Genomic DNA, 27,564 nt, shown 5'->3' on the forward strand with positions numbered 1-27,564 from the left:
AGCTGTTTTCATAGATAGAATATGCCTGTATGCTCGGCGCCAGAATTCAAGCTTGGTCTTTCCTATATTGAAGCAGCCGCAGGTGCACTGGAGTAGATAAACCACTCCAGTGGTTCTGCAGTTTGCAAAGTGTTTTGGAAAAAAAGTTTTTCCGTTTGGGAGAGTGGGGTTTTTTTGAGTAAGCATGTAACCACAGTAGTGGCATGAGCCACAGGCAAAAGTACCCCTGTATTTACAATGAATTGTCGATGGTCTAAACTCACTTTTGGTGATCTGGTCACCAATGGAGGTAGCTCTTCTAAAGGTGAAATGAGGCTTTTCTGGGACCAGATGGCCCAAGCTGGGGTCAAGGGCCAATAAGTGCCAGTATTTTTCAATTATTCTTTTAATTTGACAGTGTTGCTGGTTGTATGTAGTAATGATGCTAAGAGGGTGAGTGTCTTTTTGTTGTTTGGTGGGGTGGAGGAGCATTTGTCTGGGTTTGTTATTAACTTTATGGAAGGCTCTTTTGAGGGATTTGTGGGAGTAGCCACGTAATAGCAGTCTGTCTCGGAGGGCAGCAGCTTCTATAAGGAAGTTGTCGTTATCTGTACAGTTGCGCTTGATCCTAATGTATTGGGAGTAAGGAATGGAGTCAATTAGAGGTTTAGGGTGAAAGCTGGCAGCGTGCAGAATGGTATTGCCGGCAGTGCTTTTTCTAAATAGTTTGGTGGAAAGTTTACCCTGTCCATCCTTAAAAATCTCAATATCTAAGAAAGTTATATGGGTAATATTAGAGGACATAGTAAATGTCAGATTAAAATCATTCTTATTCATCCGAAGTATGAACTGCTCGAGTACATCCGGGGGCCCATCTCACACGACGAAAATATCGTCTATGTATCGGTACCACCCTTGAATGTGGTTAGTATAGTGAGTAAGGTTCCCGTCTGCAAGAAGGGCTTTCTCCCACTCCCCCAGGTACAGGTTAGCATACGACGGGGCACAACATGTCCCCATCGCTACTCCCTGCACCTGGAGGTAGTGGGAGCCAAGAAAGGTGAAAACATTGTGGGTGAGGATGTACTCGAGCAGCTCAATGATGAATTCATTATACCCAGGATCGGAATGCAATTTTTGCTGGAATATATGTCTAATTGCTGCCAAACCTAATTCATGTGGAATGGAGCTATAGGGCGTCTCCACGTCAATGGTGACAAGGAGGGCTCGATCTGAGACAGAAAGGTGGTCCAAAATTTGTAAAAAATGGCTAGTGTCTACTGTAAAACAATGAGCTTACTTTATAGATCCTTGTAAACTTACTTTATGTATCTTTATAACATTGTATACTCAATAAACTTCTTTTGACAAGGAAAAAAGAGCAGAACAATAGAGAGAGAATAGAGAGAGAGAGAACAATAAAACGACAACTATTTTTTTTTTATTTTAAATATATATTTTTTTTTTTTACACTTTTTTTTGTAACTAACTTTTATAACTGTAACCGGTTCCAGGTTCGGGTCTCTCAAAATGCGATGGCATCTTGGGAGACCCTGTGAAAGTGTGCCTAGTCTGTGCAATGCTGTACCCTACGCTAATACTCAACTAGTGTATGGTAGCAGGATTGTCAAGACAGGAGGGACAATAATAGCAGGTGTCATGCCTATATCCGCGCTTGCTGCAGACACAACATCTTTTTTGGGGGGTTCGTTGGGTAAGGGTACTCGGGAGGACATAAAGAAAATGCCTCTCATGCAGTCGACTGCATTTGGTTGGGGATGTGAATGGGGGAAGTACGGGTGCTGCAGAAGTGGTGGGTTCCCAATTAGGATTGGCAAATGCAGCAGGAAGGGCATTATGGGCAGGACAGGCCTGTGTTTGTCTTCTTCTTGGTGGCAGCGGGACACTACTTGTGCTTGCCACCTCACCAGCTTGAACTGCACTTATGGGACTCGCCACGTCACCAAGTGTTACTGCAGTGCTTGTTTGATTATGACCGGGGTGTACTAGGCCGCTGGTGCTTGCCAGTTCACCAAAACGCTACCAAAAAAACTGTTAGCGATCGCAGGGATCAGGCCTGACTCTGCAAACGCTGCAGTTATGCGTTTAGTGTTTTGTAAGTGACAGTGATCGATTGATACTGCACTTGGGTGGGCTGGGCTGGGCCGGGCGGAGGGGCAAAACGCAGGTGCTAGCAGGTATCTGGGCTGATCCCGCTAACACTGCATTTTTGGGAACCCTAAACTGCTGGGGACGCTAGTATAGATCTGATTGGATCAGATATTGATCCGTTCAGATACTACACCACTAAGGGAGGTGTACGGTGCGTGCGTGGGTGTTAGCGGTACTGGCGCTAATCTGATGCTGCCTGGGGCTGGTACTTGCCAGTTCACCAAAACGCTACCAAAAAAACTGTTAGCGATTGCAGGGATCAGGCCTGACTCTGCGAATGCTGCAGTTATGCATTTAGTGTTTTGTAAGTGACAGTGATCGATCGATACTGCACTTGGGTGGGCTGGGCCGGGCGGAGGGGCAAAACACAGGTGCTAGCAGGTATCTGGGCTAATCCCGCTAAAACACTGCGTTTTTGGGAACCCTAAACTGCTGGGGACGCTAGTACAGATCTGATCGGATCCGATATTGATCCATTCAGATACTATACCACTAAGGGAGGTGTATGCTGCGTGCATGGGTGTTAGCGGTACTGGCGCTAATCTGAGGCTGCCTGGGGCGACACATATCACCGCCGGGCGATCAGGGGGCTAAACCTTTATTAGGTAATAAACGGTGGGTGCCCTGACACTATAAAAAATAAACGAACTAACCAGCGTCACCCGTAACAGTTATACAGTGATCAGTGGTGAAAGGGTTAACTAGGGGGCAATCAAGGGGTTAAAACCTTTATTAGGAAGTATATGGGGGTCCCTGTCGCTATAAAACGCTGATGGCGAACCTAAATATTTACCTCCCTAACTAGCGTCACCAGCGACACTAATACAGCGATCAGAAAAATGATCGCTTAGCGACACTGGCGACGGGGGGTGATCAAGGGGTTAAAACTTTATTGGGGCGGTTAGGGGGTATCCCAGACCTAAAGGGGGCTAACAGTAACTGTCCCACCACACTAACTGTCACAAACTGACACCATGCAGTAATCAGAAAAAAAAACTGCTTGGTGTCAGTGTGACAGGGGGGGGGTGATCGGGGGGGATCGGGGGGTAATCAGGGGGGGATCGGGGGTGTAATGTATGCCTGGCGTGTTCTACTGTATGTGTGTGTTTGTGTAACTCACATTCCAGTCTTCTCTCCTCGGCGCCGGAATGGAAAATGCCGAGCCGAGGAGAGATGACATCATTTCCTCTGCCTCTGTGTACAATACAGAGGCAGGGAAATGATCCCATTGGCCAGGAGCGATCGCGAGGGGGGGCCATGAATAGATGGCCTCCCCCTTACCACCGATCGCCGGGGAGGATTTGCCGCCCGCTGCAGGCACCGGGGGGGTCCGATCGGACCCCCCACCCGCGGGCAGGCAAGGACATACCTGTAAGTCCTTTTGCCTGCCTGTGCCTCGTCGTGCGGCGGTCGGCAACGTACATCGTTGTGCGGCGGTCGGCAACTGGTTAAAGTGAAACAATAAAAGTGTAATATTCCTTTAAATTTCGTACCTGGGGGTGTCTATAGTATGCCTGTAAAGGGGCGCATGTTTCCTGTGTTTAGAACAGTCTGACAGCAAAATGACATTTCTAAAGGAAAAAAGTAATGTAAAACTACTATCGCTAGCGCCAGCTACAATGAATTGTCGGTCCAGAAATACACATAAAAGTTCATTGATAAAAACGGCATGGAATTTCCCCACAGGGGAACCCCGAGCCAAAATTTTTTAAAAAAATGCGTGGGGGTCCCACTACATTCCATACCAGGCCCTTCAGGTCTGGTATGGATATTAAGGGGAACCCCGCTCCAAAATTTTAAAAAAAATGGCGTGGGGTCCCCCCAAAAATCCATACCAGATCCTTATCTGAGCACGCAACCTGGCAGGCCGCAGGGAAAAAGGGGGGGACGATGCACGAGAGGAGGGCAGGGTCACCGCCCTCCGTTATATAAGAAGTGTCAGAAGAACCGAAGCGTCACACGGCGTAAGACTCCCACTGAGGCGGATCGTGCAGAAGGAGCGGAGAAGAAGCCGGAGGAAGATGTGGGACGAGAAGAGCGGAGGAAGAAGAAGATGGAGAAAAAGAAGATGGAGAAAGAAGAAGAACACCGAAGGAAGACCAGAAGAAAGAAGATGGAAGAAAAAGAAATTAATAAAGGACTTGTCAAAAACCGTCTCTGTGTTTTTTAACCTATTTGACACTTTTTTGTGAAATGGTAGGGGTACATTTGTACCCCATTACCAATTCACATGGGGGGCCAGGATCTGGGGGTCCAGTTGTTAAAGGGGGCTTCCAGATTTCGATAAGCCCCCACAACCAACGGGCAAGGGTTATGGGGATGAGGCCCTTCTCCGCATCAACATGGGGACCAGGTGCTTTAGGGGGCTACCCCAAATCACCCTCCCAATGTTGAGGGCATGTGGCCTGGTACGGTTCAGGAGGGGGGGCATCTGAAGGGACTAGTATGGAATTTAGGGGGATCCCCACGCATTTTTTTTTTTAAATTTTGGTTTGGGGTTCCCCTGTGGGGAAATTCCATGCCGTTTTTATCAATGAACTTTTATGTGTATTGCCGGACCGACAATTCATTATAGCCGGTGCCAGCGATAGTAGTTTTACATGACTTTTTTTCCTTTAGAACTGTCATTTTGCTGTCAGACTGTTGTAAATACGGGAAACATGCGCCCCTTTACAGGCATACTATAGACACCCCCCAGGTACAAAATTTAAAGGAATATTACACTTTTATTGTTTCACTTTAAGCATTATTAAAATCACTGCTCCCGAAAAAATGGCAGTTTTTAAAACTTTTTTTGCATTGATACATGTCCCCTGGGGCAGGGCCCGGGTCCCCAAACACTTTTTATGACAATACCATGCATATAAGCCTTTAAAATCAGCACTTTTGATTTCTCCCATAGACTTTTAAAGGGTGTTCCGCGGCTTTCGAATTTGACGCGAACACCCCAAATTGTTCGCTGCTCGGCGAACCGGCGAACAGCCAATGTTCGAGTTGAACTCATGTTCGACCCAAGCATAAAACCCATCCCTATCTACAACTATATACAGTATCTCACAAAAGTGAGTACACCCCTCACATTTTTGTAAATATTTTATTATATCTTTTCATGTGACAACACTGAAGAAATGACACTTTGCTACAATGTAAAAGTAGTGAGTGTACAGCTTGTATAACAGTGTAAATTTGCTGTCCCCTCAAAATAACTCAAACACACAGCCATTAATGTCTAAACCGCTGGCAACAAAAGTGAGTACACCCCTAAGTGAAAATGTCCAAATTAGGCCCAAAGTGTCAATATTTTGTGTGACCACCATTATTTTCCAGCACTGCCTTAACCCTCTTGGACATGGAGTTCACCAGAGCTTCACAGGTTGCCACTGGGTACCTCTTCCACTCCTCCATGATGATATCACGGAGCTGGTGGATGTTAGAGACCTTGCGCTCCTCCACCCTCCATTTGAGGATGCCCCACAGATGCTCAATAGGGTTTAGGTCTGGAGACATGCTTGGCCAGTCCATCACCTTTACCCTCAGCTTTTTTAGCAAGGCAGTGGTCATCTTGGAGGTGTGTTTGGGATCGTTATCATGTTTGAATACTGCCCTGCGGCCCAGTCTCCAAAGAGAGGGGATCATGCTCTACTTCAGTATGTCACAGTACATGTTGTCATTCATGGTTCCCTCAATGAACTGTAGCACTCCAGTGCCAGCAGCACTCGTGCAGCCCCAGATCATGACACTCCCACCACCATGCTTGTGTGTAGGCAAGACACACTTGTCTTTGTACTCCTCACCTGGTTGCCGCCACACACACTTGACACTATCTGAACCAAATAAGTTTATCTTGGTCTTATCAGACCACATGACACGCTTCCAGTAATCCATGTCCTTAGTCTGCTTGTCTTTGGCAAACTGTTTGCTGGCTTTCTTGTGCATCATCTTTAGAAGAGGCTTCCTTCTGGGATGACAGCCATGCAAACCAATTTGATGCAGTATGCGGCATATGGTCTGAGCACGGACAGGCTGACCCCCCCCCCCCCCCCCCACCCCCACCCCTTCAACCTCTGCAGCAATGCTGGCAGCACTCATACGTCTATTTCTCAATGGCAACCTCTGGATATGACGCTGAGCATGTACACTAAACTTCCCATGGCAAGGCCTGTTTTGAGTGGAACCTGTCCTGTTAAACCTCTGTATGGTTTTGGCCACTGTGCTGCAGCTCTGTTTCAGGGTCTTGGTAATCTTCTTATAGCCTAGGTCAACTTTATGTAGAGCAATAATTCTTTTTTTCAGATCCTCAGAGCGTTCTTTGCCATGAGGTGCCATGTTGAACTTCCCGTGACCAGTAAGAGAGAGTGAGAGCGATAACACCAAATTTAACACACCTGCTCCCCATTCACACCCGAGACCTTGTAACACTAATGAGTCCCATGACACCGGGCAGGAAAAATGGCTAATTGGGCCCAATTTGGATATTTTCAATCAAAGGTGTATTTACCTTTGTTGCCAGCGGTTTAGACATTGATGGCTGTGTGTTGAGTTAATTTTAGGGGACAGCAAATGTACACTGTTATACAAGCTGTACACTATTTTACATTATAGCAAAGTGTCATTTCTTTGGTGTTGTCACATGAAAAGATATAATAAAATATTTACAAAAATGTGAGGGGTGTTCTCACTTTTGTAAGATACTGTACCTTAACTTGGGCAAACTATAGCTTTCCGGATCGGACTGATACAGCAACGATATAGTTCTCCTCTACGAGTGTCCCAATGGCCCTTAAAATCCTGGGCTTTGTTTACCTTCAGATATGGTGGACAGATTATTGGGAAGGGCTGGGGAGGACCCAGCTGTTATGGTACACGATGGCACCAATGACGGAGGATGAAGTGTCCTGAAAAAGAATTTAGGGACTTAGGAGCTAAATTGAGAAATAGGACCTCCAAGGTAGTATTCTCAGAAATACTACTGGTACCTTGAGCCACACCAGAGGGGCAGTGGGAGTTTAGGGAACTTAAGTGGCTGAGGAGCTGGTGTAGAAAGGAGGGGTTCGGGTTCCTGGAGAACTGGGTTGACTTTTCAGTCGGTTACTGGCTCTGGGGAGGGTGCACCTCGGCTGGGAGAGAAGATGGCCAAAAAAATAGAAGGATTTTTAAACTAGGTGACGGGGGGGGGGGGTGTGCAGATGTAGAGATAGCCAGCATGGAACAAGGCCCAGTGGGTGATATTGGGGGCATTAGCGGTAGGGAGATTAAAATACCTAAACCCAAGGTAAGTAACTGGACAAATCCAAATTGCAGCCTAATTACCAACAAGGAGATAGCATGCGACCAGACAAAACTAGGCTTGTATACTAATGCTAGAAGTCTGGCTGACAAGATGGGAGAACTCGAGCTGCTGATGTAAGAGGAGGATCTAGATTTTGTGGGAATCTTAGAGACTTGGTTTAACAGCGTGATTGGTGGGCAACCATCCAGGGGTATTCCCTATATCGCAGAGATAGGGTGGGTAAAAGGTGGGGGAGGGGTATACCTGTACATCAAGAATGATTATGAGGGACGACATCACCGATAAAGCAAGGGAGCATGTGGAGCCATTAGCGGTGAAGCTTCAAAGGGAAGAAACTAAGGGGAAAGTAATACTGGGCGCATGCTATAGGCCCCCTAATCAGAGGGAGCAGGGGGAGGTGGACCTCCTATCACAGTTGGGAATGGCGGCAAGGATGGGAAGTGTCATTATAATGGGAGAATTTAACTATCCAGATATAGACTGGGCGGAAGGTACTGCGCATTTCTCCAAGGCTCGTCATTTCCTAAATGTCTTGCAGGCCAATTTCATGGGTTAGATGGTAAATGCACCAACAAGAAACAATGTGTTACTAGACCTACTAATTACTAACAATACAGATCTAAATAAAAAACAAAAGCAGCCAGTTGGGTCTTTGTATGAGAACGCAAGGCTAACACCGCCAAGCGCCTCCATCCCTATTAATTTGATAAAAATGAAGGAAGGTGGGACTTTATATGAAGCATACACCCCTGGAGATATCACGATATAAATGAAGATTGGCGGTTCTAAGTATATTAGAACTATGGACATTCCATGACAGAATTGCAAAACAACAATTGGCAGTCATTGGTTTATTGATATAAAAATATAGCAATAATAGTAATACCATAAATAAAATATTGACATAGTAAGTTCATAATGTAAACATTATATAGAACAAAGTTCATTGGGATTTATAAAATATGACAATGATAATAATGACATAATATACTAGTAACATAATGAGTTCATATTGTACACATTGTATAGAATCATTTTCATAAAAGCGTGTCTCCCTGGTAAAAAATTGTATCTCTAGTTCATTGGTACAATCCAATTGCTAAGTATGGTAATTGATGGTGTTGCAAAATATGAGCGAAAAGGTATCTATTGGCTCAACGCGTTTCGTTGCCACTGCCACTCTTCAGGAGCAAGTATGGGGTAGATGTCTATAAGTATTGAAACACATAATTCATTTGTAAAAATAGAATAACATAATAGGTATTTTATGTAGGAAGAGGAGAGGGGAGATATCCCCAATTTACCAAGACTATTTACAGGAATGCCAATGAGACTGGGTGCAGGCATGGAGGGCAGGAAGGCCGACCAGAATCAACATCAGTCCCGGGACCTGTTAATATTTTATTTATGGTATTACTATTATATTTTTATATCAATAAACCAATAACTGCCAATTGTTGTTTTGCAATGCTGTCATGGAATGTCCATAGTTGTAATATACTTAGTACTGCCCATCTTCATTTATATTGTGATATCTCCAGGGATGTATGCTTCATATAAAGTCCCACCTTCCTTCCTTTAACAATACAGACCTGATCGCGGATGTGGAAATAGGGGCAATTTAGGAAACAGTGACCACAGGTCAATTAGCTTCAGTATAAATAACAGAAATAATAAGCACAAGGGTAATACAAAGACACTGAATTTCAAAAGAGCCAACTTCCCTAAACTGTGCTCTTTGCTAGAAGATATTAAATGGGATAAAATCCTGGGAACAAAGAACACGGAGGAAAAATAGGAGTGCTTTAAGAGCATATTAAATAAAGGTATTGGCCAGTGCATTCCAATGGGAAATAAATTTAAAAGAGCTAACAAAAGTTCTGGGTGGCTTAACTCCAATGTTAAAGACCTTAAAAAAATACAAGGCTGAGGGGTCATCGTCAGCATTCCAACTTTACAAAGAATGCAATAAGAATGCAGTAGTAGTGGAGGAGAATAAGAAAGAAAAAGAAATTCTTTAAGTATATAAATAGTTACAAAAGACGAAGAGATGGGGAAGGTTACATAGTTACATAGTTACATAGTAGGTGAGGTTGAAAAAAAAGACACAAGTCCATCAAGTCCAACCTATGTGTGTGATTATATGTCAGTATTACATTGTATATCCCTGTATGTTGTGGTCATTCAGGTGCCCATCTTTTTTGAAACTATCGATGCTCCCTGCTGAGACCACTGCCTGTGGAAGGGAATTCCACATCCTTGCCGCTCTTACAGTAAAGAACCCTCTACGTAGTTAAAGGTTAAACCTCTTTTCCTCTAATTTTAATAAGTGGCTACGTGTCTTGTTAAACTCCCTTCTGCGAAAAAGTTTTATCCCTATTGTGGGGTCACCAGTACGGTATTCTTCCGCAGGCTTTAACCACCTCACGTAATGGTGGGGGTTGTTCAGTCTATGCATTGACATTCCTGCGGAGTGGGCTAGAACCAATGTGTGAAACCATTTAAAGTATACAATATACGTTTCCTTTAACATAAGATCAAATACTATATATATATATATATATATATATATATATATATATATATATATATATATATTTCCTGACAGACTCCATGGCAGCAATGTGTGGGTTTAGTCCCGCCTCTACTACCCTATAGGACATTACTCCCATAAATCTTTTCTCCCTGCCAGCGGGCGTGTTCTTTTTTTTGTCCTCCTTCGTAGGACCCAGTTGATGGTCTTCCTACCCGAAGATTCCTCCCCCATGATTGGGATTGGCCAAACTGCGACCTTGGAACGAAGAGTCGCAATACTCCTTTAAGCCCTAGCTACTAGCAGGGTATGGAGTGGGCACTGGAAGAGGCGCTGGAAGAAGCTGAGACCTAGCCACTAGGAGGCAGGCTGCGCATTGGTCAAACAACCCAGCTACTAGCAGGTGACCCTATCGCCCTCATGAGTCTGGCTTATTTCTTCTTACCTTCGGCCTTGGATTCGCTCATGGTGGGAGTGGTGAGATCTTTCCTTATCATGGCAGCAGTTTTTGTTCATTGTTGGTTTCCCTTTTACGGTGTTTTTTCCCCTCAGGTTCTCCGTTTGTTTGTTTCTGGTTACAGGCATGGCGGCTGGTTCCTTCTGCGTTCCAGCCGCCATTTACTTCCTGTCTCATCTTCTCGGCCATTCAGCGCATGCGCAAGTGCGGTACAAGAACGAGGCTTGGTTCGCACATGCGCATTAGCGTCAAAATGACGCTAATCGCGCATGCGCACTAGCGCACTGGCACAGCGGTGATGTGAGAGCGGCCTTTTTAAACAGGGGAAAAGCCTGCAAGCTTTGGGAATGCTTACGGGCTTATTGCGGCGACTTCCCCTGGCCCCTGTCTCTCTGCTTATGGTGAGTGGCTCCCTTGGGACAGGTAAGCATGGCATGCTCTGTTCCTGACTCTGACATGTATGTTTCCTGCAGCTCTGATGGAAGCTACCAGGGAAATGGATTCTCCACCGCCTGCCTGTGGCCAGCCCTCCTCTCGCAGCAGGTACTTAGAAATGTTTTACCCTCTCTGGGTCCAGCTGGGGGGGGGTGTGGGTGGGTCTGCTATTGATCTTTTTGGCCACTTTTTTCCCTAACTTTTTGTTCCCTGTATTTCTTTCTTTTTTGTCAGCCCTTCTAGGTGCGAACAACGACGCAGCTCTCACAGAGGAAGTGACTCTTCAAAATCTCATCGCCAGCACTCCTCTTCCAGATCTAATCATCACGGTTCACCCTCAAGATCGGGTCACCGTAGCAAGGACGTGTCTCGGCCTTCCACGGCTCAATCCAGGCACTCAACTGACTGTGTCTGCTGGTGGTGTAGGTCTCAGGTACCTGTGGGAAAATCCTTGTGTGGCCTCTGTTATGCCAAAGCAGCTGGCGAAAGTGGTGGTACGGACCAGCAGCTGAAACCCCTGGTCGAAAGGGTTGAGTCCCTGAGAAGTATCGAGACCAGCCAGACCCACGATCCCCCTGCAGAGCCGCTACACTCACCAGTAAGGGAGACACAAGGTCAGGACACTTGGGAGTCCTCTCTGCCAACCCACCCTTCGGCTTTTCCCTTGTGTAGTGACTCTGAAGGGGAAGATCCCTGTGTGGGGTTTGATTTTGCCTTACTCTCCCCCTTGGTCAAGGCCATTAGAGAAGCTTTGAATTGGGAACATCCTGTGATCCATTCCTTGCTGAACTTGGTGAAGTTATCATAGACGAATGGGGTAAAGTGGAGAAAATGAATTCCATGCTTTCTAATGTTCTGAAGCTTTATCCTTTCAAATGAACATTGAGTATAGCCTCACATATCATTCAATTAACCACAGTAAAGGAGTACCATCATCCAGATTGACATATGTGATTGGGGAGGGTGAAGATGTGAGGGTAGTTGCCAAAGCTGACCCATAAACATAGACACCCAAAAAATTGAATGGACTTTCTCGGTACTGATATAACCACGAAATTGATTTAATAAATGGATCGACTCTGATCTGAAGAGAGTTTACCTTACAGCAGGTATGGCCTGCAAGCCAGCTTTAGCTCTGGCTGCAATGTCTAAAGCCATGGAAGTCTGGACTGATAATGTGGATGAGACACTCAGGAACATCTCTGAAGATGTGGGGAGGAGTTCACCCATTCAGGAGCTGAGGCTAGCATCTGCATTTCTGAGGGAGGCTTCCATCGATATCATCCGGCTGGTGGCTCAGGTTATGCTTTCAGCCGTCACTGCCAAGCGTGTCTTGTGGCTCCATCCTTGGCTGGCTGACCCAGCATCTGAACAGGTGTGGTGCCGTATTCCTTTTGAAGGGTCTTCCCTTCTTGGCAACAAATTGGATAACGCCATAACCCGGGCCACTGGTGGTAAGTCGGGCTTCCTTCCTCAGGATCAGTGTTTGCAAGGCCAGAGAAGAACTTTCCCAAGGAAACAGTACCAGGATCATGCCAGGGAAGCTTGTAGCTACAGGCCGGGTTGTAAATTCTCTAGGTCATGGAAGGCAAGACCGTCATCCTTCAAAAAATCCGCCAAGGGTGGTTCAACGGGTGAGAGGGAACCGACCAAGTCCTTTTGAGATTGGGCCCGCTCACACAGGTCAGGTGGGGGCTTGCTTGCTTCACTTTCGGCACGTCTGGGCGGCTTCGATTCAGGACTTTTTCAAATATTTTTTTTATTGAGTTTTCAAACTTAGGGGAAGGCCCTAAAAAGTACAGTAGTATCTTTAAACAGTGAAAGTCGCAGCCTCCTAATCATGTGTCACAATAGGTAGTAGTGTACAACAGAACATTCAGTATGCATGTTGAGGATTCCATGACATGTACAGTTATCGCTTGGCTACGTAAGTCTATTAAATAAAAATGTTAAAGATGATGGGTAGCCCATGTCTCTAGACTCCAAACAATTATCTTATCTAAAGAGTAAGATGAATGAATTAGGAGTAGCAACCAAAACGAAGAAGCAAAAGAAAAATAAAAGACAAGTACACGAGAGGGGGGAAGAAAAGAGTGTGGGGGGGGAGGCGATGTGCAGGCGACTGGGTTTTAAGTACCACTTCGTCAGGATCTTATAATTGGTTTCCTGTATTTTAGTGCACAGTGAGGACTTGAGGGAGAAACTGTTCATGTTCTGTTTTTGGGTTGTAGTAAAGGTGCGGTGGGGGTCTGTTTGCCTTTTTGCAATGCATGGTAGATTTGGTTGCTGGGGTGGTGTGTTTAGGAGGGCATACATTTTGGAGAGGACCTGTGGTAGTGGTTCTGTCTCTGAGCAGTATTCCTCAAACGTGGTGTCATGGTTATGCAATAGAGTTTGTCGATCAGCATACCTGTCTCCATGTGTTCATCTCTAGAGACCAGCTGACCCTCACCTGACTGCTTTTGTAATCTCTCCTCTAAGCATAGCCCCACCCCAGGCCCTATCAGGGAACCCTATATTAACCTGTGCACTGCAAGCCAGCAGTGCTGATCATCCATTGTGTGTTAGCCTCTGTGTGTACTTGCTGTGTTTCCTACATCTGATTCCTGTTACCGACTTTGGCCTGTCCTTAACCATTCCTGTCTGCTCGTGACCCTGACCTTTGGTGTGTTCCCGATCATCCCTGTTTGCCTGTGACCCTGAACCTTGGCGTGTACTCTGTTGTCCTTGTCTGCTTGTGGCCCTGACCCTGGCTTGTCCCTTACTTTCCTTGTTGTTCCAGCCTGCTGCCTCCTTCCTATCCTCCTGTAGTCTACCGTGAGCTGTGAGACCCTGGGGGCCGCGACCTGGAGCCAGACTGCAGCACAGTCCATCCTTACCATTAAAGGCTCTGGTGAACACCTGCTGGCTCTTAGACTCCGCGCCCTGGGGAATCTATGCTCTAGCTCCCAGTGGGATCTGTGTCAGTGATCCAGTAGACTTGCTTCCTGAAACCTCCCAGGGTTTAATCCGCAGCAGTCAGCCGTAGGGTCCACTACCTTGCGGTGCACTCCTGATCCCAACGGTGTGCATCTGTCACCCAGCCTCTAGGTGACCTGACAGTTTGATCTGCCATGGACCCGGCTGATGTGCCGCTAGCCGCAGATGATCCGCTGCAGGGCTTAGTTCGCAGACTTGAGACCCAGGAATCGCATCAGACCCAAGTGATGCGATTCCTTCAGGATTTGGCATCCCGTTTTGAACAGGTTCAGGCCTCATTAGGACCCCCGGTTCAACAACCTCAACCGCTATCTGCTGCTGCACCTATCGCACCAGTCGCAGCCACACATTCAATACAACTGCCAGCTCCGGCCCATTTCTCTGGGGACTCAAAGGCTTGCAGGGGGTTCCTTAGCCAGTGCACGAATTATTTTGAACTTCAGCCCCAAAACTTCCTGTCCGATCGGGCGAAAGTAGCCTATATTATATCCCTTCTGTCCGGCGAGGCGCTAGCTTGGGCTGCCCCTCTGTGGGAACTGAATGATCCAGTGGTTTCTAGCCTGTCTGATTTCTTGAAACTTTTTTGGAATATCTTCGAGGAACCGTGTCGTGTCTCCTCAGCGGCTAGTGCTCTTTTACGTCTCCGTCAAGAGTCCGCTTCTGTGGGACAGTATGCTCTTCAGTTCCGTATCCTCACAACTGAATTGAGCTGGAATAATGAGGCCCTAGTTGCAACCTTTTTACATGGCCTCTCTAATAGAGTGAAGGATGAATTAGCAGGAAGATCCCTTCCTGCTGATCTGGACGGTGTCATCACCTTGTGTAACCAGATCGATATTCGCTTTCAGGAGAGGGCCCTGAAAAAAAGACGCCAGCACTCCCCGTTCCTTAGGCAGCTTGAGCTCCCAGTCCCTTCTCTTCGATCCGAGGAGCACCCCCTGCCCGCTGAGGAACCTATGCAGCTGGGCTGGACCAAGTTGTCTCCTGAAGAACGCGCTAGGCGCAGAACTCTGGGCCTGTGCCTCTACTGTGGGGCCAAAGGTCATTTTCGTGACACTTGTTCTCTTCGTCCAGAAAAACGATCGGGGCTAATACATCTGGAAGGTGGAGTATTAGACCCTGAAGTATCACCTTCACCTTCTCGTCTTCTTCTTTCTGTGTTCCTTCATGTCGGCGCTTCCTCTCGTTCGGTCTCGGCACATCTGGATTCCGGAGCTGCTGGCAATTTCATGGACTGGGGAACTGCGTCTTCCATGAGACTTACCCTTTTGCCCCTTACTACTCCATAGGTGGTCTTGGTGATTGATGGCACTGTTCTCCCAGGGGGCCCTATCCGCTTCCAGACCCTCCCTGTTAAGATATCGGTAGGGACACTCCACCAGGAGTGGATATCCTTCCTTGTCTTACCTAAGGCTTCGTCTCCTATCATATTAGGTCTTCCTTGGTTATGGCTCCATTCTCCACATGTTGACTGGACTGCTGGACAGATCTTGACTTGGGGTTCCTCCTGTTCCTCCTCCTGCCTACTCAAGGTTATCCCAAAAGAGAATACTCCTGTTGCCACCATCCCAGTATCTTCTGCTCTTCCCGCTGCGTATAGCGATTTCTGGAATGTCTCCTGCAATAGTCGGGCTGAGGCACTCTCTGGGTCGTGTGGTACTCTGGATGAGAAGCCTACCTGTGAACCTGAGCCGATCAGTCACTCCAGTTTGCATGGCCATTTCTCTTTGCCTGTCCCTGGACCCCCTTGGACACACACTCAGGCTGACTCGTCCACCAGTTCCACAGTCGCTACGCCCTACGATGCAATTCTGGTGGTCGCTGCACCTGGCAATGCTGTTCAGTCGGCCTCTGCACCAGTCCAGCCTATGCCCAGTGAGCTTCCTGCTGCTTGTTTAGGACCTTCTGTAACCTGGCCTCACCCTACTGCTACTACGTCAGTTCAAACCTGTTTAAGAGGCTCAATCCATCCTTTGGATAGACTGCCTCATTCGGCCAGGTGGCGTTTTCAATCTTTTGGTCAGGGCTCTCTGCATTCTGTTTGTGTTTCAGCTATCCAGCTTAACTCTTGTGACATGTCACCTTTTAACCAACCTGACCTCAGGGATCCACTGAACTCTACCCAGTCTGATGGTCCTGTGTTGGATGTCCAGCACATCTTGAAGGGTCTGGGGGACCCTGCTCAGACTTCTGATGGTCTTCTCGTGCTCTTACCCATTTCTAAAAAGTCTTTAGTCCTCAATAAGTCCTTTGTCCTCTCCTAACCTCGGTTCCGGCCTCTGAGGATAATCTAAAGTACGAGGTTAGTCAAGTTTTGGATTCCCGGCTCCATAAAGGCATTCTTCAGTACCTCGTACATTGGAAAGGGTTTGGTCCTGAGGAGAGGTCTTGGATCACTGCATCTGAGGTCTTTGCTCCTCGTCTATTGAGGAGGTTCCATTTGGAGTTTCCCTTTAAGCCTGGGCACAGGCGGGGGAGGGGGAGGTCTTAAGAGGGGGGGAACTGTCATGGTTATGCAATAGAGTTTGTCGATCAGCATACCTGTCTCCATGTGTTCATCTCTAGAGACCAGCTGACCCTCACCTGACTGCTTTTGTAACCTCTCCTCTAAGAATGGCCCCACCCCAGGCCCTATCAGGGAACCCTATATTAACCTGTGTACTGCAAGCCAGCAGGGCTGATCATCCATTGTGTGTTAGCCTCTGTGTGTACTTGCTGTGTTTCCTACATCTGATTCCTGTTACCGACTTTGGCCTGTTCTTAACTATTCCTGTCTGCTCGTGACCCTGACCTTTGGCGTGTTCCCGATCATCCCTGTTTGCCTGTGACCCCGAACCTTGGCGTGTACTCTGTTGTCCTTGTCTGCTTGTGGCCCCGACCTTGGTTTGTCCCTTACATTCCTTGTTGTTCCAGCCTGCTGCCTCCTTCCTATTCTCCTGTAGTCTACCGTGAGCGTGAGCGTGAGCTGTGAGACCCTGGGGGCCGCGACCTGGAGCCAGACTGCAGCGCAGTCCATCCTTACCATTAAAGGCTCTGGTAAACACCTGCTGGCTCTTAGACTCCACACCCTGGGGAATCTATGCTCTAGCTCCCAGTGGGATCTGTGTCAGTGATCCAGTAGACCTGCATCCTGAAACCTCCCAGGGTTTAATCCGCAGCAGTCAGCCGTAGGGTCCACTACCTTGTGATGCACTCCTGATCCCAACGGTGTGCATCTGTCACCCAGCCTCTAGGTGACCTGACTCGTGGTCAGAGTCTTGGCGTAGTTTTGGGGGTTCGGAATGGTCTGGAGGAAATGGTGTAACTCTGCTGCGTTCCAGAATGGGAGTTGGAATGAGCCTGTGGGATCCATGAGCTCCGGGATGGAGGGCCATTTATCCCGTATCACAAACTGGGAAGCCGTTATGCAGTTAGAATTCCGTAGTGTCTGAAATTGTGTAGGTGAAATCCCGGGGGAAACTTGGGGTTATCCAGGATCGGGGTTAAAGGTGACGTTTTAGTTGTCAGGGAGGTTTGTATCGCAGCTTGAGAACACTGCCGGAGGGTATTCCCTATCAGAGGGTGTGATTTTATCTCTGGGGGCAGGGAGTCACTGCACCATAGTGAACTCCTTAGGGGAATAGTACGCTGGTGTTGTCCATAACTTGGACTCCTGGTGACGACTCCAGTTGATAACTCTGCCTAGGTGTACTGCCTGGTAATATCTCCTTATATTAGGTAGCGCCAAGCCCCCATAGTGTTTTGGCATTGAAAGTTGGGTGCATGGGATGCGTGTTTTTTTGTGTGCCCAAACGAAGCGGGTAAAGAGAGCTTGCACTTATTTAAAGTATGCAGGAGGTATCCTAACCGGTAAGGTTTGGAAGAGGTATAAAAATGTTGGCAGTATGCTCATCTTCAGTAAGTTGCATCTCCCAAACCATGAATGTATCCCTTTATGCCATGAGTCTAATAACACCATTGTCTTTGCTAGTAGAGGGGGAAAATTACTCTCATATATGTGGGAAAGGTCGCGTGGGATGTTAGTACCTAAATAAGTCAAGGTGGAGGACCTCCACTTAAACTGGAAATTCGATTGTACAGTTGGGAGGGTATGTGGTGGTATCAATATTCCCATTGCCTCCGATTTGGAAAAAAGTATCTTTAGATTAGATAGTTTCCCATAGATCTCAAATTCTCTAAGTAGGTTTGGTAAGGACACCCCTGGATTGGTAAGTGAAAAGAGCAGGTCATCGGCATCAGTGTCGTGACTGGCCGACTGTTACCCCTTGTATGTCAGGGTTCAATCTGATCGTAGATAGGAAGGGTTCTAAGGAGAGGGCAAATAGAAGGGGGGACAGTGGGCATCCCTGTCTTGTCCCATTTTTTATTGGGAAAGAATCCGACAGGACTCCATTCGCCTTTACTTGGGCTGTCGGGTTAGAATATATATCCGATTAAGCATCACCTCCCCCAGACCAACATGTCTGAGTACCGCAAACATAAACGACCAGTTTACCCAGTCGAATGCCTTTTGGGCATCGGTATTTAAAAATATGCATGGGGTATTCATGGACCGCATAACATGTAGCAGGTTCAATACTTTAGAAGTACTGTCCCTTGCTTCCCTGGAAGGGATGAAGCCCACTTGGTTGAGGTGTATAAGTTGCTGAAGGTGTTGTGCCAGCCGGGTAGCTAGAATCTTGGTGTATAACTTGAGATCTACATTCAGAAGTGATATTGGCCTGTAGCTACGGCAAGCTGCCGGATCTTTTCCTTCCTTATGGATCACTGAGATATGGGCACCTAGGGTGTCTCTGGCAAACACACTACCGGTGCCTATCGCATTAAACAATGTGATCATACGTGGCCCTAGTATTGGGGGGAGTGTTTTATAGTATTGTAGGGTATACCCATCGGGACCCAGGGCCTTCCCTAGCTTCATTGTCCCTACAGCTTGTTGGAGTTCTAGCAGAGTGACAGGGGAGTCTAATTCCACTCGGGCTTCTTGGGTGAGCGATGTTTTTTTGGATTCAGAACAAGGTCTGAATATTGTTATATCTACCCCTGATCAGATTGTTGAAAATATATATGAAGTGTACACTTCTTGAGAAAATCTCCCCTGAGACAGGCTCAGTGTGAAAATCATTTCTGAGTTTATTTACGCTTTTTTGGTTAGTTTTATACACTTTCTGTTAGACAAAGAATGCAGCATATGCAAAACATGTTGTTATGACAATACATAAGATTTTAACAGTTTCAGCAGTTTTAGTACCGATTTCAGCATTTAATCATAGCTATTATTAAATTATCTTGGTAATTTCCCCTTCAAGCATTGGATGTTGATGTCATGTCTGCTGTTGGTGCAACTTTGCGGAAGAGACAGGAACCAACAGCCTTTTTATAACCTGTTGTGGTTTGGCTTCAGACTGGAAAAAGAGGAACTAGCAGATATCTGCTGTTATCTGAAAATTCTTAGAGTTAAGATTTTAACATTTCAAACTTCTGATGCAATATTACATTTGAAATAGCCATTTTAATATTTTTACCTGGTAACACCTTATTCACATCCATTACAGTTCCCCCCTTCAAAATGTCTATTTAAAATCTGTCCCTTATGGGGCGTACACACGGTCGGACTTTTCGTCTACAAAAGTCCGACAGCCTGTCCGACAGACTTCCGGCGGACTTTCAGCAGACTTTCTAACGAACGGACTTGCCTACACACGACCACACAAAAGTCCGACGGATTCATACGTGATGACGTACACCGGACTAAAATAAGGAAGTTCATAGCCAGTAGCCAATAGCTGCCCTAGCGTGGGTTTTTGTCCGTCGGACTAGCACACAGACGAGCGGATTTCGGGGTCCGTCGTAGTTACGACGTAAAGATTTGAAGCATGTTTCAAATCTAAAGTCCGTCAGATTTGAGGCTGAAAAAGTCTGCTGAAAGTCCGGAGAAGCCCACACACGATCGGATTACCAGCCAGCTTTAGTCCGTCGGCGTCCGTTGGACTTTTGTAGACGAAAAGTCCGACTGTGTGTACGCCCCATTACACTTAAAATCCTACCCCTGGCCCATTCCCCTGCAACTCTTTTCAAATGTATATAGAGGAAAGCAATGACTAACTCATTACCCTACTGGATACAGCTGGGAGGGGCAATCAGGTGCTGTCTGTCCCTGTAACCTTATGGTGTTGCATCGCAAGGGGAGGTGACTGTAATGGAGTGCATTTCATAATTTTCATCAGGTATTTCCTGATTCATAAAGGTAAGAGAACATTGGTTAATAGCTTTCCCTACACACTTTTTAAGACAGGGGAGAATACAGCAAACTATAACAGCCAAGGTCACCAAAATTATCAGAATGGTTATTCCTATCTGTGTTAGTAATCCCTGTCACCCTCCCCTAACCCAGGTGAAGTATTGATCCCAAGGGTTGGTGAGCCCTGAATTCTTTTTTAGTTCTTCGGACAAATCCTCAAGTTTCCTGATGGCCAAAGTCACCTTACCATTTGGGCCAGTGTTGTCTGGGATATAGTTACAACATGTACCTGTTTTAGGCACCATTTTACACACACCCCCCTTTTCAGCTAGGACCATATCTAAGGCCATGCGGTTTTGGAAAGTCATGTGTGACGCGGCTTCTAGTTGTTCGGCTAAACCTTGGAGTGCATCTCTGGTGTAATTGACAAACCTTTGCTGGTTATAGTAGATGTAATTTATCCAGTCTACATTTTTATTTACAGTGATGATGGGGATCAAAGATTTGAATCCTGCTGCTACTTGGTCTCTTGCTTTGAACTCATCTGGGACCCCTCTAGGGACCCCTATGGTGTCTATGTATACATGAGGGTCAAAGCTTCCTGCTGGGGCACTCCTACGCCTCCTGTTAGGCCTGAGTGTGTCGTTTAAGTCTGGTTCTATTTGTGGAGTGGCCTCTGGAAAAACATGCAGAGGCATTATGGCCTTGGCCAATGCGCATTCTCCTGTCCACTGCTCTGTCAATCTGCTCCTGATTTTCATGTCTCCGCAAATCCAGTATATGTCTCCCAAAACTGGACTTGATTCTGTACTAGATCTACAGAGACCTTACTATAAGATCCACAGTAACCCCTAGTGAAATTCCCAAAGGGTTTCCCCACTCTCTGATACCATCCATAGCATGTGTAATTGCCAGGATATATGGTGATACCTTCTCCTGGCTTGGGAGTCTTGGTGACTATGGGATATTCCTCCTTCCAATGTTCACACAGGGAGTGGTTAGTGGTTGTGTTGGTAAACAGGCTAAGGAAACATGTCTCATGTTCGGGGGGGTATGTTTAGGGGTACTGTTCCCAGATGAGGCCTAGCCCCCCCACATACATAACAATTGGTCTTGTTATGTTTCTCTGCATTGTACCTAATCCACTCTAGCCACAAGTTGAGATCTGAGAACCCGGTTTCTGCGGCCATGGTGTCCTTGAAGGTAGGGTCTGCTATGGCCACCATGTCCCCTAACTTCTGTATATGGTGCCTCAGGGGGTTTGAGCTAGATGTGGATTGGGGAACTCCCCACTCAGAATTATTGAACATATCTTTCAGTTGGAAAGGCTTTCTAAAACCGGGATACCCACCTCCCCACCATAGGTCCAGAACATAGGTCCCACTGTCTTCTGGGCTAGGATTCTCAATGGTCAGCCTGAACGCTTTGTTGTAAGGCTGATCTGTGTGTTGGTTGATTGTCATTCTATCTAAGAGTGACTTCCCATTTTTGTCTTTCCTATTTTGGGCGTTTTCAGGTTTGTACCCCCAGTTTGTACCCCCAGTGTTCCAACCCACTGCTCCCCAGGAATCACAGTTGTTGCCCCAATAGGTGTCAGTGACACATACATACACAGTCATGGGTCTCACTGCTTCATCCCAAGGCTGGATTTTGTACATAGTACCTGGAATTATTTGTTCGTAAGAGGATATAAAAGTGGCAACATGTGTATTGGATGAGTTATACCAGAACTGTGTTATACCATCTTTTTGCCTGATGGCTACCTCTTGTGCCTGAACAGTAGTCACAATGAAAAGGATATACAGAATCATTTGGTTCCCTCGGCCTCTTCCTCAGGTACAGGGACTTTCTTGCAGTGGGAGGCGTGTATCCACGAGTTTTTCCTGGCCACCTTAACTGATGTGGTGGTTGTTAGGAGAACCTGGAAAGGACCATCATATCTGGGTTCAAGGGTGTGTTTTCTCACAAACTTCTTTACCAGGACCCAGTCTCCAGGGACCAACTTGTGTGATCCTGTATCTCGTTCAGGATCTGGAATGGAGGAGAACACTTGCGAATGGATACGGTTAACTCTCGAGATAAAGCAGTCATATAATCAGTCAATACATCAGATTGAAGCTGTAATTGCTGTGGGAAGTAACAACCCAGCCTGGGGGCTGAACCAAACAATATCTCATAGGGTGACAAACCATAGTTTCCCCTTGGAGTGTACCTAACTCTGAATAAGGCTATGGGCAGGCTATCTGGCCAACTCATCCCTGTTTCCTGAGACATTTTTAGCATTCTAGATTTTATTGTGCCATTTAATCTTTCCACCTTCCCACTGCTCTGAGGATGGTATGGGGTGTGCAAAGATAATGTGACCCCTAGAGCTGCCCATATTTCCTTGGTCACTGAGGCCCTGAAAGCCGGCCCCTGGTCACTCTCTATAACCTCTGGGACACCATACCTGCACACTATTTCAGTTAAAAGTCTTTTGGCCATGGTTTTTGCTGTCATGTTGGTGACGGGATAGCCTTCTGGCCATGCAGAAAACATGTCAATGACAATCAATGCATATTCATAATGGCCGCTCTTTGGCATCTGGATGTGGTTAATCTGTATCCTTTGAAAGGGGTACTGGGCCTTTGCTAGATTCTTCAAAGGTACCTTTTCTGTTCTTCCTGGGTTACATTTAGCACAGGTAGTGCATGACTTGCAAAAGTTGTTGGTAAGTAGTACTTATTGATTAGGGCATTCATCAAAGTTTTTGACAGATGAGAGGCACCGTGGGCCCACTGTACCACTGCAGGAAACATTGATCGTGGCAGGCACGGCCTCTTGTTTAATTCCATGATCCCTTCAGTTTCTGTGGCTCCTTTCTTGATCCACACTTCTTTTTCTTCTTTGTCAGCTGATTCTTGCTGCCCCTTGAGATGGGTCCTGCTTACAGGAGGGTTTTGTAGAATCATGGTGGTCTGTACCATTTCTTCAGGGGTATCCACTGTTCTCATCCAGGATAGGTGCATCCACTCCACTGACCACTTTTTGTGTTCTGTTTGCAGCTTGTTTCGCAGCAGTATCTGCCAGGTGATTGGCTCGTGCTTCTTGGGAATCCAGCTTGCCGTGCGCCTTTATCTTAAGTATAGCCACTTATGCTGGTAGGAGTAGGGCATCCATTAAATCCGATGTCATAGTGAGTCCAAATCACCAAAAATAAACAACAAAGGTCCAAGTGACAATGGGTGTAATTCCATAATAACGAAGGAGGGTCCACCACCAGAGAATAGAAGGGGTTGCTCCTTACCAGATGGCCATGACCCCCCACCACAGAGGGTCACAGCAAGCAGAAAACTTTAAAAGCCAAAAGATGGGAACTGCCAGCGGTGTCCACCAGAGGTCATCTCGACATCAGCCACACCAACGAACCCATAGCAAGGGTACCATAAAATATAGAAGGGGCTCACATAGTGTAAAACTGATAAAATTTATTGAAATGTAATAAAATAAATGAACACTTACAAACGTAATTAGTAAAACAGCCTTAAGTCCGGCTCCGTGGCCACCGGAGCTCGGACAAACCCGTTCCTGCTGGAATACAACTCGCTCGGGGGTGACGTCAGCGCGTCGTCTGGCTCCGCCCTACGCGTTTCGTGACATCATCACGTCTTCCAGGGGCCCCTGGAAGATGTGATGATGTCACAAAACGCGTAGGGCGGAGCCAGACGACGCGCTGACGTCACCCCCGAGCGAGTTGTATTCCAGCAGGAACGGGTTTGTCCGAGCTCCGGTGGCCACGGAGCCGGACTTAAGGCTGTTTTACTAATTACGTTTGTAAGTGTTCATTTATTTTATTACATTTCAATAAATTTTATCAGTTTTACACTATGTGAGCCCCTTCTATATTTTATGGTACCCTTGCTATGGGTTCGTTGGTGTGGCTGATGTCGAGATGACCTCTGGTGGACACCGCTGGCAGTTCCCATCTTTTGGCTTTTAAAGTTTTCTGTTTGCTGTGACCCTCTGTGGTGGGGGGTCATGGCCATCTGGTAAGGAGCAACCCCTTCTATTCTCTGGTGGTGGACCCTCCTTCGCTATTACGGAATTACACCCATTATCACTTGGACCTTTGTTGTTTATTTTTGGTGATTTGGACTCACTATGACATTTAACTGATGCCCCATCGGATGGGACTGTTTTTTTCACCATCACTAAATGTTTTGCACATTGGTTTTATTTTTATTTTTTATGTATGATCACTTTATAAATCTTCTTTCACTGTAGATTTTATATTATGCAATACCAGTATTAGCGCAACCCCTTGTTTTTCTCATGCTTATCCACAATTGATGTTTTTTGTGGGGATTGCTGCTTTACATATATTCTTTTGGTTTACAGCGCAGTTTTTTTCTATTTTCTACATCCATTAAATCCTTTATAGCTGTACTGTGTTTTACAGGTGTACCTGCTGCTGTTAGGAACCCTCTGATTTTCCAAATGACCTCAAAATCGCAGGCAACGCTGAGGGCGTATCTTCGGTTTGTGTAGATGTTAGCTCTTTTCCCCTCTGCCAATTTGCATGCCATTGTTAGGGCCTGGAGTTCTGCTTCCTGGGCAGACATGGAGGAAGGCAATGCTGAAGCCTGACGAACTGTATCTTTGGTGGTGACTGCGTATCCTGTATGGTACCATCCAGTGCTGTCAGCATACCTGGAACCATCCATAAAGATCAGTGGATGGTTCCGGGTATGATCAAGTCAGGATTCTCAAGGGCTGTTTCAATGACTGTCGGTAAATGTGAAGTCTCCATTTTCATCACCTCGAAACAGTCATGAGCGGTGAGATGAGCATCATTCTCTAAAGAGGATCCCCCCAGAGAAGTGGAAGTAGAGTGGATGGGTTGAGAGTATCACATCGGAGGAGAGTGATGTTATCAGGGAGGAGCAAAGCACACTGGAGTCTGAAGTGTCTTGCTAAAGACAGGTGCTTGGGCTGTACTTGGTTTAGTATGGCAGTTATGTCATGAGGGGCAAGAAGGATTAACGGGTGGCCCAACACCAAGTCAGCAGCCTTGTCCAAAAGAGCTTGGGCTGCAAAGACAGCTCTGAGACAAGAGGGTCCCCCCCTTGCCATTGGGTCCAGTTGGCAAGAGTAATATCCAATGGGTCTGAGCCTGTTGCCATGGGCCTGAACCAAAACTCCTGTGGCATGTCCTTGTCTCTCTGAGACAAACAGTTTGAAAGTCTTTTCATAGTTTGGGAGGCCCAACATGGGAGCCGTGGAGAGGATATTCTTCAGAACTTCAAAATTGTCTATGGCTTGTGGGAAGAGCAGGAAAGGGTCAGATTTCAGGGCATCGTAGAGAGGTTGCATCAAAAGGGAGGCTCCCGGAATCCAAGAGTGGCAATAGGAGATTAATCCTAGGAAAGCATGTAAGGGTTTATGACCTTGAGGCAAAGGGATGGCTTTGATTGCAGCAACTCTTTCTTCAGTGAGATGTCAAGTGCCTTGAGAGATGCAATGACCCAGCTAAACCACCTTTTCTTTGCACCACTGGACTTTTTGCTTTGAGGCCTTGCATCCTTGCTCGGCCAAGTGTTGGAGGAGACTTTCAGAAAAGATTAAGGCGCCCTCAAGGGTATCTGCACAGAGCAGGAGGTCATCTACGTACGGGAGGAGTACAATTTCAAGGTGTGATTTCATCCAGGTGTCCAGAATGAGGGGCATTGCTCTGGTGAATTGAGAGGGGGAGTTCTGGGCCCCTTGTGGCATAACAGTCCAAGTATAGCTCCGCCCCCGTGGGTGAAAGTGAACAGGAATTGACAACGGGGGTCGAGGGGCACACTGAAATAAGCATTCGCCAAGTCTACTACTGTAAAGTATTTTGCTGTGGGCGGTATTCCTGCCAGTAAGGTGTGTGTGTTGGCCACAATAGGTGTCTCCAATACAGTAGCTTCGTTCACAGCCCTAAGGTCTTGTACCATTCTGTATTTTTCTGGCTCTCCCTTTGAAGTTCGTTTCTTCACTGGGAACAGTGGTGTGTTACACGGAGATGTGCAGGGTATCAGAGCTCCATTTGACAGAAGGGTCTTGATTTGCTTTGAAATAGATGCAGCTTGAGCTGGCTTCAAGGGGTACTGTGGTCTTCTGGGCAAGGGGGCCCAAGGCTTTAGCTGCACCATGATGGGTGGCACTTTTAGACGTCCTACATTTTCAGGCCCTGTGGACCACAGGCATGTAGGGACTCGATCTATAACTTCTTTTGGGATTCCAACCTCACATTGTGCATCCAATGATAGTAGAAGGGGAACGGAGCATTGTGCTGAGGCATCATTGATGGTTAGCGGTGAGGAGACCAAAACACCACCATCGGGTTGGAAGGAAATAGAAGCCTGGAGTCTGAATAAGACATCAGCCCCTAAAAGATTTAAGGGGCATGTGGAAGAGACCACAAATCTTGCTAATAGATCAGGAAAGTTGCCCATTTCTAAAGGGCGTGTAAGGGGTTTTTTCCTGGGTGTTCCATCCACTCCTACACATGTTATGTCAATGTCTGATAAGAACGAGGTATCGGATTGTTCTTCTGCCCTAATTAAACTTCCGGCAGCGCCTGTGTCACATAAGAAAGTAGTAGGATGGCCCTCGATGGGGAGAATTATTTTTGCGAGAGGGACTCCTGAGTCTCCAGAGGATACCATTGTAGGGGTAAGTAACACAGGTTTGCCGAAATCCTAGCAGGGAAGGTCTGTATGGTCTGGAGGGGGTGGAGGAGGAAGAGGAGGAGTGTCATGTCTTTGATATTGGGCGTCTTCACGTGGGTCATGGTTGGGGCCTGGTTGCCTGTGGGCAAGCTTCCGCGGTCTTCGACATTCCCTTCTGAAGTGGCCGGGTCTTCCGCAGTTGTAGCAGACGTGCGGATTTTGTATTGATGAGGGCAAATATGGTGTGTCAGAGGCCATCATGAGTGGAGCTACCTTTTTGCTACCCTGTGCAGATTCTAGGCCCTTTGCCACTAATAACAACGTCTCAAGATCCATTACTCTATACTCTGGGCGTGACAGGATCAGACCTTTTCGGATTGATTCTTTAAGGCCTGAAACAAATGCTGCGGCCAACATGTGTTTATGTGCTTTGTTCAGCATGCTAAAACCCAAATCAGTGAACACTTGTGTTATCCTATTATGATATTTCTCAACAGGTTCACCTTTGTCCTGTGTAGTCTCCTGTATACTCGTTGCTTGGTCTGCCAAACGGTCTTGGGCCCATCTCTTTAACTGGGCCACGAAATCACATCCTGAGTCATAGCTACTGTCCACATAATACTCATCAAAGCATTTCTCCATCACTGACCAGTAAGCATCCCCTGCCTTTATCTCGCACAGGCTCACCAAATTCCGCCATGCCGCTGCGTATGTCTTTTGGATCTGGGCGATCCTCCTAAAGAATGGCATGGGATGCTTTTCAGGATCTGGTAGGCTCGTGACAAGAGAAGCAGCCTG

Source organism: Aquarana catesbeiana, linkage group LG10 (genome assembly GCF_042186555.1).
Source record: "Aquarana catesbeiana isolate 2022-GZ linkage group LG10, ASM4218655v1, whole genome shotgun sequence".
NCBI classification, from domain to species: domain Eukaryota; kingdom Metazoa; phylum Chordata; class Amphibia; order Anura; family Ranidae; genus Aquarana; species Aquarana catesbeiana.